This window comes from Gorilla gorilla, chromosome 5 (assembly GCF_029281585.2).
Source record: "Gorilla gorilla gorilla isolate KB3781 chromosome 5, NHGRI_mGorGor1-v2.1_pri, whole genome shotgun sequence".
NCBI classification, from domain to species: domain Eukaryota; kingdom Metazoa; phylum Chordata; class Mammalia; order Primates; family Hominidae; genus Gorilla; species Gorilla gorilla.
Window position 1 is genome coordinate 29,943,673 of NC_073229.2, and position 12,408 is coordinate 29,956,080.

At 37.9% G+C, this 12,408-nt stretch overlaps 1 protein-coding gene across 1 annotated transcript in view; it reads left to right on the forward strand.

The window, feature by feature from the left end:
• Positions 1-12,408, forward strand: part of EDN1 (endothelin 1) — a 41,337-nt gene that overhangs the window by 166 nt on the left and 28,763 nt on the right. The window contains exon 2 of the mRNA XM_031012597.3: positions 4,578-4,721. The gene's annotated coding sequence lies outside the window, so the exon portion shown is untranslated. The remainder of the gene's footprint in view (positions 1-4,577; positions 4,722-12,408) is intronic.

The window sequence follows — 12,408 nt, forward strand, 5'->3', positions numbered from 1 at the left end:
CCCGCGTGCACCAAGTGATGCTGGCTGAGGTTTTCTTGGGTCTGTGACACAACAATATCCATTTTGAACCATCCAAGGTTTATAAAAAACATTAATAACAATATAATAGAAGGATAGAATTAGATTGTATAGTAGTAGTAATCTTTGTAGAATTGTTTGCATACTAGTACTCACTGTCAAATAAAATAATCATTAAGAACCATATTTAATTTTCAGTTAATGAACTTTACTTAAGCTGTGACTATTTCAGGAGTAATGGTCCTGCTTGGAAATTCTTCACATTCTGTACAGACGTATTAAAGGCAGAATAGCACATTATCACCTCAAATTTTCATGAGGAGGTAAAACGAAAATCATGTACAACAATCTCAATGACTTATATCGATATAATGAAGAGTATGAAAAAGAGAGTAAGAGAAAAATGAGGAACCAAAAACACATTTGATGTTGCCAATCTAATTTCAAAATAGCAGACTTAACAAGCATGCTCTAAGAAAATAATCCTATATATCTGAGTCTCCAAGGCCAGATATATTTAAAAGCCTGTTGAAATGATTTATGCAAACTGACAATTGAAGCAGTTGAAGATGAAGGATTATTCAGATTTTCACAGTCTATGAGGCCTAGGTACAAATCTCTTCTTTGTATGCATTTTACTAGAAAAATTTCCTAAATTCCATTCTGCTGGGCACAAAAAGTTACTGACAAATTAAATGTGCCCTTTCTGCAACTTGTGTATCAGTTGTTGGGACAAGCAGGACCCACCAGAAGTCCTTTAAATTTAATAGGATTCATGGTGAGTTTATGCTGAATTCGCTAGATTTCTCTTTTACATGCTTAATGAGGGATTTAGGGACACAAGCTAACAAAATAATGAGTCTGGCTGTGGAAATATCTGTAGAATGGAAAATCAGTAAAGACAATTACAATCAACGATGAGTACACATGATGAAGGCCTCAAGTGATTTAGGAATTGTAAATATACACTATTTTAATCATAGTTTCCAGTTGTGTTTGGAAAATAATTATGACACAGTGTATTTTAACAGAATTACCTATGTTAAGAAAGATTACGGGACTCTTCATTTCTTACTCTTTGATTGAAGACAAACTACACGGAGTATAAGAGGTTTTGGAACTGGTTTGTCACGCTTATACAAGATAAGGAAGCCCCTCTCACATGTAAAAAGGCTGCTTGAACAAAATAAAGCCTCAATATTGTATGCTGCAGATAATAGTCCCAGTCGTCCCAGTCTAGCAGGGCGCATTACCCACCAACTATTTTTTCAGAGAAAGTAGTTTGTTCTTTGCAAACTGCTCAAGTAATAATCAAACTGAGGAGTGCAAAATAATTCTGACATATTTGCACATGAGGAGTGCAAATAATTCTGACATGATTACTACTATTAAAATACTCCTATCACCCTGCTTTGGAAGAAATGCTGCAGTTAGTATACAGACAGTGTATACTAATTAGTATAATTGCAAGCGGAGGTGCAGAGGGAAAATCAGCCCTTATTCTTTTATTTGAAAACTTGGCTGGGTGTGGAGGCTCATGCCTGTAATCCCAGCACCGAGAGGCCAAAGCCGGCAGATCATCTGAGGCCAGGAGTTTGAGACCAGACTGGGCAACATAGTGAGACCTCCATCTTTAAAAAAAAAAAATTAGCTGGTGTGGCGGTACATGCCTATAATACCAGCTACTCAGGAGACTGAGCAGGGAGGATGGCTTGAGCCTGGGAGGTCAAGGCTGCCAGTGAGCTGTGATTGCACCACCGCATTCCAGCCTGGGTTTCGGAGTGAGATCATGTCTCAAAAAAAAAAAAAAAAAAAAAAAGCCAATTACATTCACTTGCAACATTTCTAGATCAAAGGTTTGAGGACATATTTTCATCAAAGGATTTATTTAAATGTGAAACATACTAGACATCAAAGTATAAGTGAAGGTAAAAATCCGAAGCGTGATTCTGAAAGTATTCGGAAAGCGTCTCCTTTCAACTGTGTGTGAACCTTACATTGGTGAGGCTGTATCAGTGGAACTGCATCATCACCATTGACCAAATCTTCAAGGCTAGCAGTTTAAAACAAAGTGTCTTTCCCTTCTTTGGTACTGCTAGAGAGAAAGGAAAGCCCACTGACAACATCTGTATCTCTATCAGCAGTGCCTATCTTGATAGAGCTAGACAAGACAGCTCCCTAACACCATGATGAAACCGAGCATTCATTCAAGATCATCTGTGTGCAGCATGGTACCCACAGGAGCAATCTAGTGACTAACAGGGCCACGGAATTTCCTGTCCTCAGCCATAACATCAAATTTAAAAAATTAAACTACTAAAAATGTTAATAACATTTATAATGATCATTATAATTCATAATATAATTATGGTAAATTTTGGGTTAATTATATATTCCTGTCATTTATTTTATGTTGATAATACGTGGTGTTGGCTAAATATTAATTCTTAACATTTGGCCTTTCTGTATTTTAAAATGTATGGTCACTATCCTTTTACTTAATAGTATCCTGAAAATACTGGCTAATGCATTAAATCATGAAATAGAAATGAAGTATAATTCCTGAAGGAGAGGAGATAAAATTAATACTATTTACAGATGACACAAATATAATGCTAGGAAACCTATGAGCATCAACTGGAATAGTTTTAGAATTAATGAGCATTCATTAGCAACCTAAAATGTTAGCAGCATAGAGATTTAAAGTAAGATTTAAATAATTAATAATATTAAATAATAAAAAATAAGATTTAAATAATTAGAAAGACTATTATAAAAAGAAAGAACTTTTACTAGTGAAAAAAATTGGCACTGTAAAGATGTAAATACTTCTTAATTTGTTGGTTTAACAAACTCCTGGTCAGATTTCCAGCAGAATTTATTTTAGAGCTTAAATATCAAAATATCATCTAGAGAAATAAGTGGGTAAAAGTGGCTAATTTTTAAAAATCAAAGTGATGGAAAGAAAATTAATATTTCAGATAGATACTATATTACAAAGTAACATTAAGTAAAATGGTATGATTTTACTGAAAGAAAAGGAAAGATAGCTCTCAAACAAAATAGGTAGAAATATATTACAAACCTATGGAGAAGGGAAGGAATTTGTTGTAAATACCTTAAGGATAATTAGTTCTTTAGGGAGAAACAATCAAGAACCTCCTCTCTTTCATCTACCATTAGTTGAGTTAATATTTAATAAGAGCTTGTAGTAGTGCCTGACACAAATATGCTTTATATAGGTATTTATTAAATAAAGAAAACAAATAAGATACCAAGATAAATCTAAAAACTTTAAAGTAAAATAATTAACCCTTTAGAAATAAATACTGGTGACTTGAGAATTTCTCTACAAAAAAAGGTAAAAATTGATTTATTTAGTACATTTGTTCCATGCCGGAAACAAAATACAAAGCAAACAAACATCTGGGTAAAATATTTCTTAGCAAACATGGTAGACAAATATATAAAAAACTCTTACAAATCAATAAGAAAATTAGTAAGAGTTCTTGTTAAGTAAAGAACACAAACAGACAAGTGACAAAAATATGACATTCTGATAGATTTATGATAATAATACTTATTCAAGGTCATACCATTTTTAAAAATTGGTAAAGACTTCAAATAACCTCCATATTTTAGAATATTGTTAAAATTTTAAAATCAAAAGTAAGGAGCTCATGGTTAAAAGGATCTCATAATGAAAATCAAGCTTCTTGCCTTCTCCTCCCTACTCTGAGTTCAATTCTCTGAAAGCAAGCACTTAACTTTGTTGCTTCTTATATTTACCTTCATGTCTGTGAGTGGTAAACATAAACTGCTTTTCCTATTTTATCAGTTTTATACCTTAGATATTGATTTCTGCAGTAACAAATGAAATTTCAGCTCTCAGTGCATACCTTCCTCTTTTTCCCATTCTACCCATGTAATTATATCACTTTCAAATCACTGATGTCATATGACCACATAAATATTGTTCCCTGCGAAACTCACTAACGTTTTACGATTATATGCCTTTTACTGTCTTTTGCCCCCCTGTCCCTCTGGAGTTTCTGATTGCCTTTATTTTTTTATAGCACTAATTGCCTTTATCATATTGTTTTTTTCAAACTCTTGATTATATCAGGTGTGTTAGCAAATTATCTCCTGGACTTAGACCACTGTTCCATAAACATAGATCTTTTTGCACCAATCTTGGCTACTTGCTCTGCAAAGATTTGTTGAAATGCTGTATGAAAAGAGGGAGTGGTGAGACACTCAAACAGTGCTGGTAGAGTATAAATTGTTACAACCACCCTAGAAAGCAAGTTGTCACTATACGACAAAAGCTATAAACATTCAAAGACTTTGACCCTACTTTTCACTTCTAGAAATTGCTTCTAAGAAAATAAGCAGAAATGTCATTCAGATTTGTGTGCAAAGATGATAACTGTAATGATGTTTATGTGAAAAAGTGGAAGTAACTTGAGTGCCCAGTTATTTGTGAGTTGTTAATAGATTGTGGAGTACTCTGGATTCATTAAAATTCATTGGTAGAGCACTTTTGAAATCTGCTTCAGGGAAACACCTCGAAGAGAAAAGTAACTATCTTCAAGCAACTAAAACTGAAGTATAATAAGAGAACCATGTGATTCAAGCAAGTCCACAACAGAGCCAACAGAGTCTGCTTTCAAAGGAATCTGCAAATTGAAGGATACAAACAGGTACGCTCCGAAATCTCAAGGGTGGAATTAATTGCTGTAGTGTGGCTGTGCACATGGGCAACCCTATGTAGCATGCGTGTTCCAGATGGGTAACAGGTGCTTGATTTTTTAATGTAATGATGGTTGTGCTGCTCCCAAGCAATGAGAAAGAGGGCAGCTGTGGATGAATGGGCGTAGGGAATAGGTAAGGATGTGAAACTGACAAGGAAGGGAAGAGGTGTTATTAAATAAAGGCTGAATATTCACACAGGGGATACAGAACACTTCCCCTAATGCTAAGGTGCTGAGGAAAGGCTGTGTGGGAGATGAGAAGATGCACCTTGAGAATTACAAGGGGAATTACGTCATCAGGGGAAATCCAGGTTTCACCTGGGATGAGGCGGAGGCGCATGTATTTAAAGAACAGATTGCAAATTTCTGAGCTCCTTGGCAGCAGAACAGGGTTTCCAGAAGACATATGGTTAGAGTTAAGGAAGGGTCAAAAGGGGAAGGATGTGTCACAGAAAGGTCAGGCTGCTCTCAATGGAATGGAGACTTATAATATAGACATGGAGAGAGGGGTCACCAGAATTAGTCCCTTAGATAACTAGGGAGGAGAAATTCTGGGAGTTGAGGGGTACAGAGCAAAGGCATCAGCAGAACAAATGGGACAGAACTGGCAGCCCCAGCATTTCAAATGAAACTTCGGAATGAACTAGGGAAGATACCTCCACAAACTATTGTTTCAACTGTCTCAAGTACACCTAATTGCCATAGGCCTATCAGCATTTTTGAGGTTGACTTCATGCACAAATATTTTTGGGAAAACCTGATGGCTAAGTAATTTGAATAAACGCCTTGAAGGGAATGAAGTGGTAGGGAAGATGGATTTGGAATTTTCTGTTCCTTTTTTGTTAAAGCATAGATGAGAGAGGCTTTGGGGTACACCAACAAAAGACAGAAAATGCAGTATTAGCTCAAGAAACCTGGGCCAGGTTGTTTGCCTTGAGGGAGCAAGAGGCTTGTGTGGGAGCCTTCTGGGACTGTGTGAAATCTGGGCTGAGTTTTGAGTCAAGGTCGACCAGATGCAGGTCTGGCTTCCCAGAGAGTAGATCTCACTCCCTTGCTGAAGCACAAATCTGCTGGGAGTGGCGCTGACTTTGGACTCGAGGAAGAGTGAGAGTAAATTAGTAAACAAACTAAAATAGGAAATAAAAATGATTTATGGTTTGTAAGTAGACACATAAAAATTTTCAAGGCCGGGTACGGCGGCTCATGCCTGTAATCCCAGCACTTTGGGAGGCCAAGGCGGGTGGACCACCGGAGATTAGGAGGTCGAAACCAGCCTGACCAACATGGTGAAACCCTGTCTCTACTAAAAATATAAAAATTAGCCGGGCGTGGTTGTGGGCACCTGTAATCCCAGTTACTCGGGAGGCTGAGGCAAGAGAATCGCTTAAACCTGGGAGGGGGAGGTTGCAGTGAGCCGAGATTGCGCCATTGCACTCCAGTCTGGGTGATAAAAGCAAAACCCTGTCTAAAAAAAAAAAAAAAAAAAAAAAAAATTCAATTAACCACTTGACAGTGTTTTACTCTCCCAGTTCTCCAAATGTTTATGTTTAACCTAGGGCACAATTCAAAGTGGGTGGGGTTGTGGGAGCTGAGTGTTTACATGTACTTTCTTATTTCTGGGTAATTATAAGGAGTCAATGTGCACATTTTCTTTAGAGCAGGACGCATAACTGTGAAGACAGCTCTATCATCTTAAAAATATTTGCATTTTAAATATTTTATTGGCCCAAATTTTGAGAAATGGAACACACAGATAAAAGAAAATGTACTGAATATTCTGACAGACAAAGAAGATTCAGGGAATCTCAAATACTTTTAAGCCAGCTTGTGATCTCATTCCAGATTTCTAGGTAGCTGCACTTGAGTTTCCAAATTTCACCTACCAAATGTACAATTTTGGGTAAATATAGGGAACACTGTCCAGTCTTCAAAAGCAGTAGAAGCAACTTCTTTGAGGAGTTAGCATAAAAAGAATCTGTTACAAAAAGTGGGTGTACAAATGCAAATTTTTGATGGAGAACAAAAATTCACCCAAGATCTGGTTTTTAGCTTGGCTTTCACACAGGGTACTAGGCATTCACAGACCAGCCTCATTTTTCATTCCTTTGACATAAACTAGCCCCACAAGTCTGGGTTTGTAGAGAGACTTCTATCTTCCTAATACTCATTTATTGACTTCCATCATCAGAGTTCTCACGGAAAAACCTTTCACCACCATAAATCAACTTGGATGTTATTGATACTTGGCCTGGAGTTACACAAACACAATGAGATCGTGGAAGAGAGGGTTAAATGGATTATTCTGGACATCTTTCATGAAAATTGAGGCTCCTCACATTTCTCTCCTGTGTTTTCTTTTTCTGAGTGGCTTCTTAATTTCAGTATCATTTTCTTTATCCTTTCTGGTTCCTTGTTAAAAAAAAAAGCAAGGAATGTGTTTCCTGGAAACTGTCTTTGTCAACTAACCTTTGCATTTTAAGTGATACTTCTGTTGTCTTGATTTCTAAAGATCACGAAGGTCTAGCTTTCCTAAAACTTGTTTGAGTTCATGAATTGTTATTTTGAACCTCACTGAAATGTTTAAAATTATTTCCATTGAGAAAAAAATTTCATTCTACCAATACAACTATTTTTATCTGTAACACTCAAGGAGTTTTGCTGAGTGAAGAATGAAGAGTAATTCCTAATATAAAATTAATAGGCATGTAAGCTTTCATAATAGTACGAATATTCTCATTTTTCCTATGGGTAGGTCTTTGCTCATCAAGATCCCAATGGCTCTAGTAAGAGAAGAAATCCAGGCACCTGAAGCAGTACAGATGGTAGCAAGGGTTGTGATTAGGAGCTTGGAGTCTAAGAGAGAGCAACTCTGGCTTGAATCTTTAGCTCCAATAACTGTATAGACATGAAATAAAGTTCTTAACCTCTCTGATTTTCAGTGTTTATAGGTGACTAAAGTAGGTATGGAAAAGTGGGTTTCAGATAATGGTTCTGAAGGACAGAATAATCATTTTTCCAAAAATAATAGGAGCAGATATATAAGAGAATATTATTTGAATTTTTTGTTTAAATCTAGTAAGTGGGTTGGAAGGGGAAGAATTGAAGAGAGAGTGCTCTAGACCAGGGGTGTCCAATCTTTTGGCTTCCTTAAGCCACATAGGAAGAGGAAGAATTGTTTTGGGCCACACATAAAACACACTAACACTAACGATAGCTGAGGAGCTAAAAAAATTTGCAAAAAAACTCAATGTTTTAAGAAGTCTATGAATTTGTGTTGGGCCACATTCAAAGCCATCCTGGACCACATGCTGCCCATGGGCCACGGGTTGAACAAGTTTGCTCCAGACAGAAGGCGTGGCATGAAGATATTCTCAGAGCCAGAAGATGGGGAGAACTAGAGAAGATGAACTGGGCAGTAGGAGGAGATGAAGAAAGCAAAAGATGACTAAGACAGTCCTCTCTGCCCACAAATTCATAATATTAATAATGGATCTTTTTTACTAGAATTTGATATCACAGGTCACTTGATTTCTTAATTGGGGATTTCTTTTATGAGCCATATCCTCAACTTTGCTGTTCCCTCTCTATTTATTTGAAGAGAGAAGTCCAACACATAAAAGAGAATAAGGGGCTATACCATTTAGCCTGATGTTAAGTGCAAAAGGATTGCAGAGTCAGAGATGAATATGGGATGGAGTATGGCTGCAGTCTCCAAGGATGAAATCAGGCTTCGAAGAAGTTTCCAAAATGCCAGCAGCAAGTGGAGGTCTTGTTAGCTTTGACCAGGTTGTAGACAGCTTTGTACTATACCTGTCCAATGCCAAGCGATATGTGCCTGATATGTAATAATTTCTGAATTTGTTAAGGGAATGAAAATAAGAACCTACCTGCTATGGGCTGAACTGTGTCCTTTTCCTCCTCAAATTCATTTGTTGAAGCGTTAACTCCCAGCACCTCAGAATGCCACTACATTTGAGATAGGGTGTTTAAAGAAGTAATTAAGGTAAAATGGGGTTATCAGGGTGTGGTCTAACCCAGTGACTAGTGTCCTCATAATAAGAGGAGTTTATGGCACAGACAGAAAGACACCAGACATGTGCATGCACAGAGGGTTGCCCCGATAAGATAGAGGGAGTTGGTGGCCTTCTACAAGCTAAGGAAGGAGACTTCAGAAAAATAACCCTGCTGGCATCTTGATCCTGGGCTTCTATGCTCTAGAATTGTAAGAAAGTACATTCTGTTGTTGAAGCCACCCAGTCTGTAATTATTTGTTACGGCAGCCCTAATAAACTCACACACTATCCATTTTGTTTTACTTTCCCTTCAAATAACAATGATGTCTTAGTTATATGTGTTGTTTAGTCCCATGATAGTAACTCATTTTTTACCAGTCCTAAATGACTTATTTAGGGAGAGAGGAGAAAATAAATTTGGAGAAATGCAGAACATACATGAATGGGGAACAGAAACAAAAGTATACATGAAAAAGTCTACAGTTGCGATGGTGCAAGGCTACCCTGGTTAAGTTGAGGGAACCCTTCCCTTCTTTCCCAATGACTCAGAGACTGGTCACTGCTTGACAAAGTTTCTTCCTAGAGAATTCACTAGTATTAGAAGAGGACACAGAAACCAGGGCCACCCTCTTAAGTCATTGTTTCAGAGATAAGCCAGTGCGGGGGAAGATGTCATGAGGCATAGAAGCTGGAATTTGAGCCTTGGTTAGGGAACTGAGGAGACCATAGGAATTGCTTGGGTGGGGAAAAATTAATTACGTGATTTTGTCTCACACTTTGATACCTGCAAAATAAGTTTAGAACAAACATCAAGGAAGAAAGAGGAGCTAATAATGATTGAGTCATACCTTTTAAGGAATATGTGTCAAAGATAGCCTTGAAAGAGAAAAGAAGTGGAGAAGATACTCCAGAAACTCAAAATGGAATGTCAGGTGTGGGCAAAAAGAGTTTGAGATAACAGGGAAAGGGTTTAGAGCAGAGCAGGAGGGAAGAACACAACGGGACCGGTGCTATTCCAGGTGCTAATCAATGCCCTGGAACTGCTCTTACTGATCTAATGGGGATCCAGGCAGGAAAGACACAGTCCTTCTTCTCCAAAATCTCCCAGCCCAGTGATGAGCACTAAGTAAATGTGACGACTCTACAGACTTGCAAGTGCTAAGGTGGGAACCCATGGTGTGCACTGGGAGCACAGAGGAGGGACCTCTTGCCTGGTGCTAAGGGAAGGGGGTCAGAGGAGGCCTCCCCAGGAAAGGTGACATCTAAGCAGAGTCCTGATTGAGAGTGGGGGCTAGGCCAGCAAAGAGATGTGTGGAAATGCATTTCAGGCCTGCAGAAAGTTTGTGAGATGGGAGAGCATGACTCATTCATGAAACCACAGGAAGGTATTATGGCTGGAGTAGAATTTTTCTGAAATGTGGTCTTTTCTCAGTGGTAGGGAAGAAGGGCAAAGGGAGAGATGTATAGTGTCTCTCTCAGAACTTAAAAATTCTTCTTTTTTGTTAATGCAATTAATATGTGTGTACCATGAATCACCTGGATGATTTGCATGTATTCATGAGTGATTATAGTAAAGAAGAATTTAGGACAACACCAAATCCAGCAATATATTTTTAAAATGTTGTTTTGAATTAATGCATAATTGTACATGCAGGTATACCTCATTTTATTGTGCTCTCCTTTATTGCCCTTTGCAGATATTGTATTTTTTATAGTTGAAGGTTTGTAGCAACCTTGCATTGAGCAAGTCTATTGGCACCATTTTTCCAACAGAAGTGCTCACTTCTTATCTCTGTGTCACATTTTGGTAATTCTTCCAGAATTTCAAACTTTATAATTATTATTATTCTGTTATGGTGACCTGTGATCAGTGATCTTTGATGTTACTATTATAATTGCTATGGTTTAAAGGTCCCTTCCGAAACTCATGCTGAAACTTAATCCTCAACGTGGCAATACTGGGAGTTGGGGGCCTTTAAAAGGTGATTGAATCATGAGGGCTCTGCCTTTCTGAATTGATTAACCCATTCATAAATTAATGGATTAAGGGGCTCTCACAGGAGGGGAAATGGTGGCTTTCTAAGAAGAGGAAGTGAGACCCGAGATAGCACATTAACATGCTCAGCACCCTCAGGATTCTGCAGAGTCCCCACCAGCACGAAGGCCCTCACCAGATGCAGCACTTTGACCTTGAACTTCTCGGCCTCCATAAGTGTAAGAAATAAATTCCTTTTCTTTATAAATCACCCAGTTTCAGGTATCCCGTTATAAGAAACAGAAAACGGACTAAGTTAATTGGGACACCACAAACTGTGCCCATATAAGACAACAGACCTAACCCATAATGTGTCTGCTCTGACTGCCCTACCAACTGGCTGTTCCCTCTCTCTTTTCCTCTCTTCAGGCCTCTCTATTCCATGAGACTAAACAATATTGAAATTAGGCCAATTAATAACCCTACAATGGTTTGTATGTAAGTGTTTAAGTGAAAGGGAGGGTCACACATCTCTCACTTTAAATCAAAAGCTGGAAATGATTAAGCTTAGTGAGGAAGGTATATCAAAAGCCAAATAAGTCAAAAGCCATGTCTCTTGAATCAAACAGTTAACCAAGTTGTGAATGCAAAGGAAAGTTCTTAAAAGAAATTAAAAGTGCTACTCAAGTTAGCACATGAATTATAAGAAAGCAAAATGCCAGATTGTTGATACGGAGAAAGTTTTAGTAGTCTGGGTAGAAGAACAAACCAGGCACAGCATTTCCTTAAGCCAAAATCTGATCCAGAGCAAGGCCCTAACTATTCGATTCTATGAAGGCTGAGAGAGGTGAGGAAGCTGCAGAAGACAAGTTTGACACTAGCAGAGGTTGGTTCATGAGGTTTAAGGAAAGAAGCTATCTCCATAACATAAAAGTGCAAGGTGAAGCAGCAAGCGTTAATGTAGAAGCTACAGCAAATTATCCAGAGATCTACTTAAGATCATTGAGGAAGGTGGTTGCACTAAACAACAGATCTTCACTACAGATAAAACAGCCTTCTATTGGAAGAAGATGCTATCTAGGACTTTCATACTAGAGAGAAGTCAATGCCTGGCTTCAAAGCTTCAAAGGACAGGTTCACACTCTTGTCAGAGACAAATGCAGCTGGTAACTTTATGTTGAAGCCAATGCCTATTTACCGTTCCAAAAATCCTAGGGCCTTTAAGAATTATGCTAAAAGCTGCTCTTCTTGTGCCACATAAATGGAACAACAAAGCCTGGATGACAGTACATCCATTTACAGCATTATTTACTGAATATTTTAAGCTCACCGTTTAGACCTATTTTATTTTAAATAGCTTTCAAAATACTACTACTCATTGACAATGTACCTGGTTACCCAAGAGTTCTGATGAGGATGTACAAAGAGATTAGTGTTTTCCTACCTGCTAACACAACATCCATTCTGTAGCCCATGGATCAAGGAGTAATTTTGACTTTCAAGCCTTATAATATAAGAAACTCATTTTATAATGCCATAGCTTCCATAGACAGCGATTCCTCTGATGGATCTGGGCAAAGTGAATGGAAAGCCTTCTGGAAAGGATTAACCATTCTAGGTGCAGAATAATCCCATTTAACTACTTTTT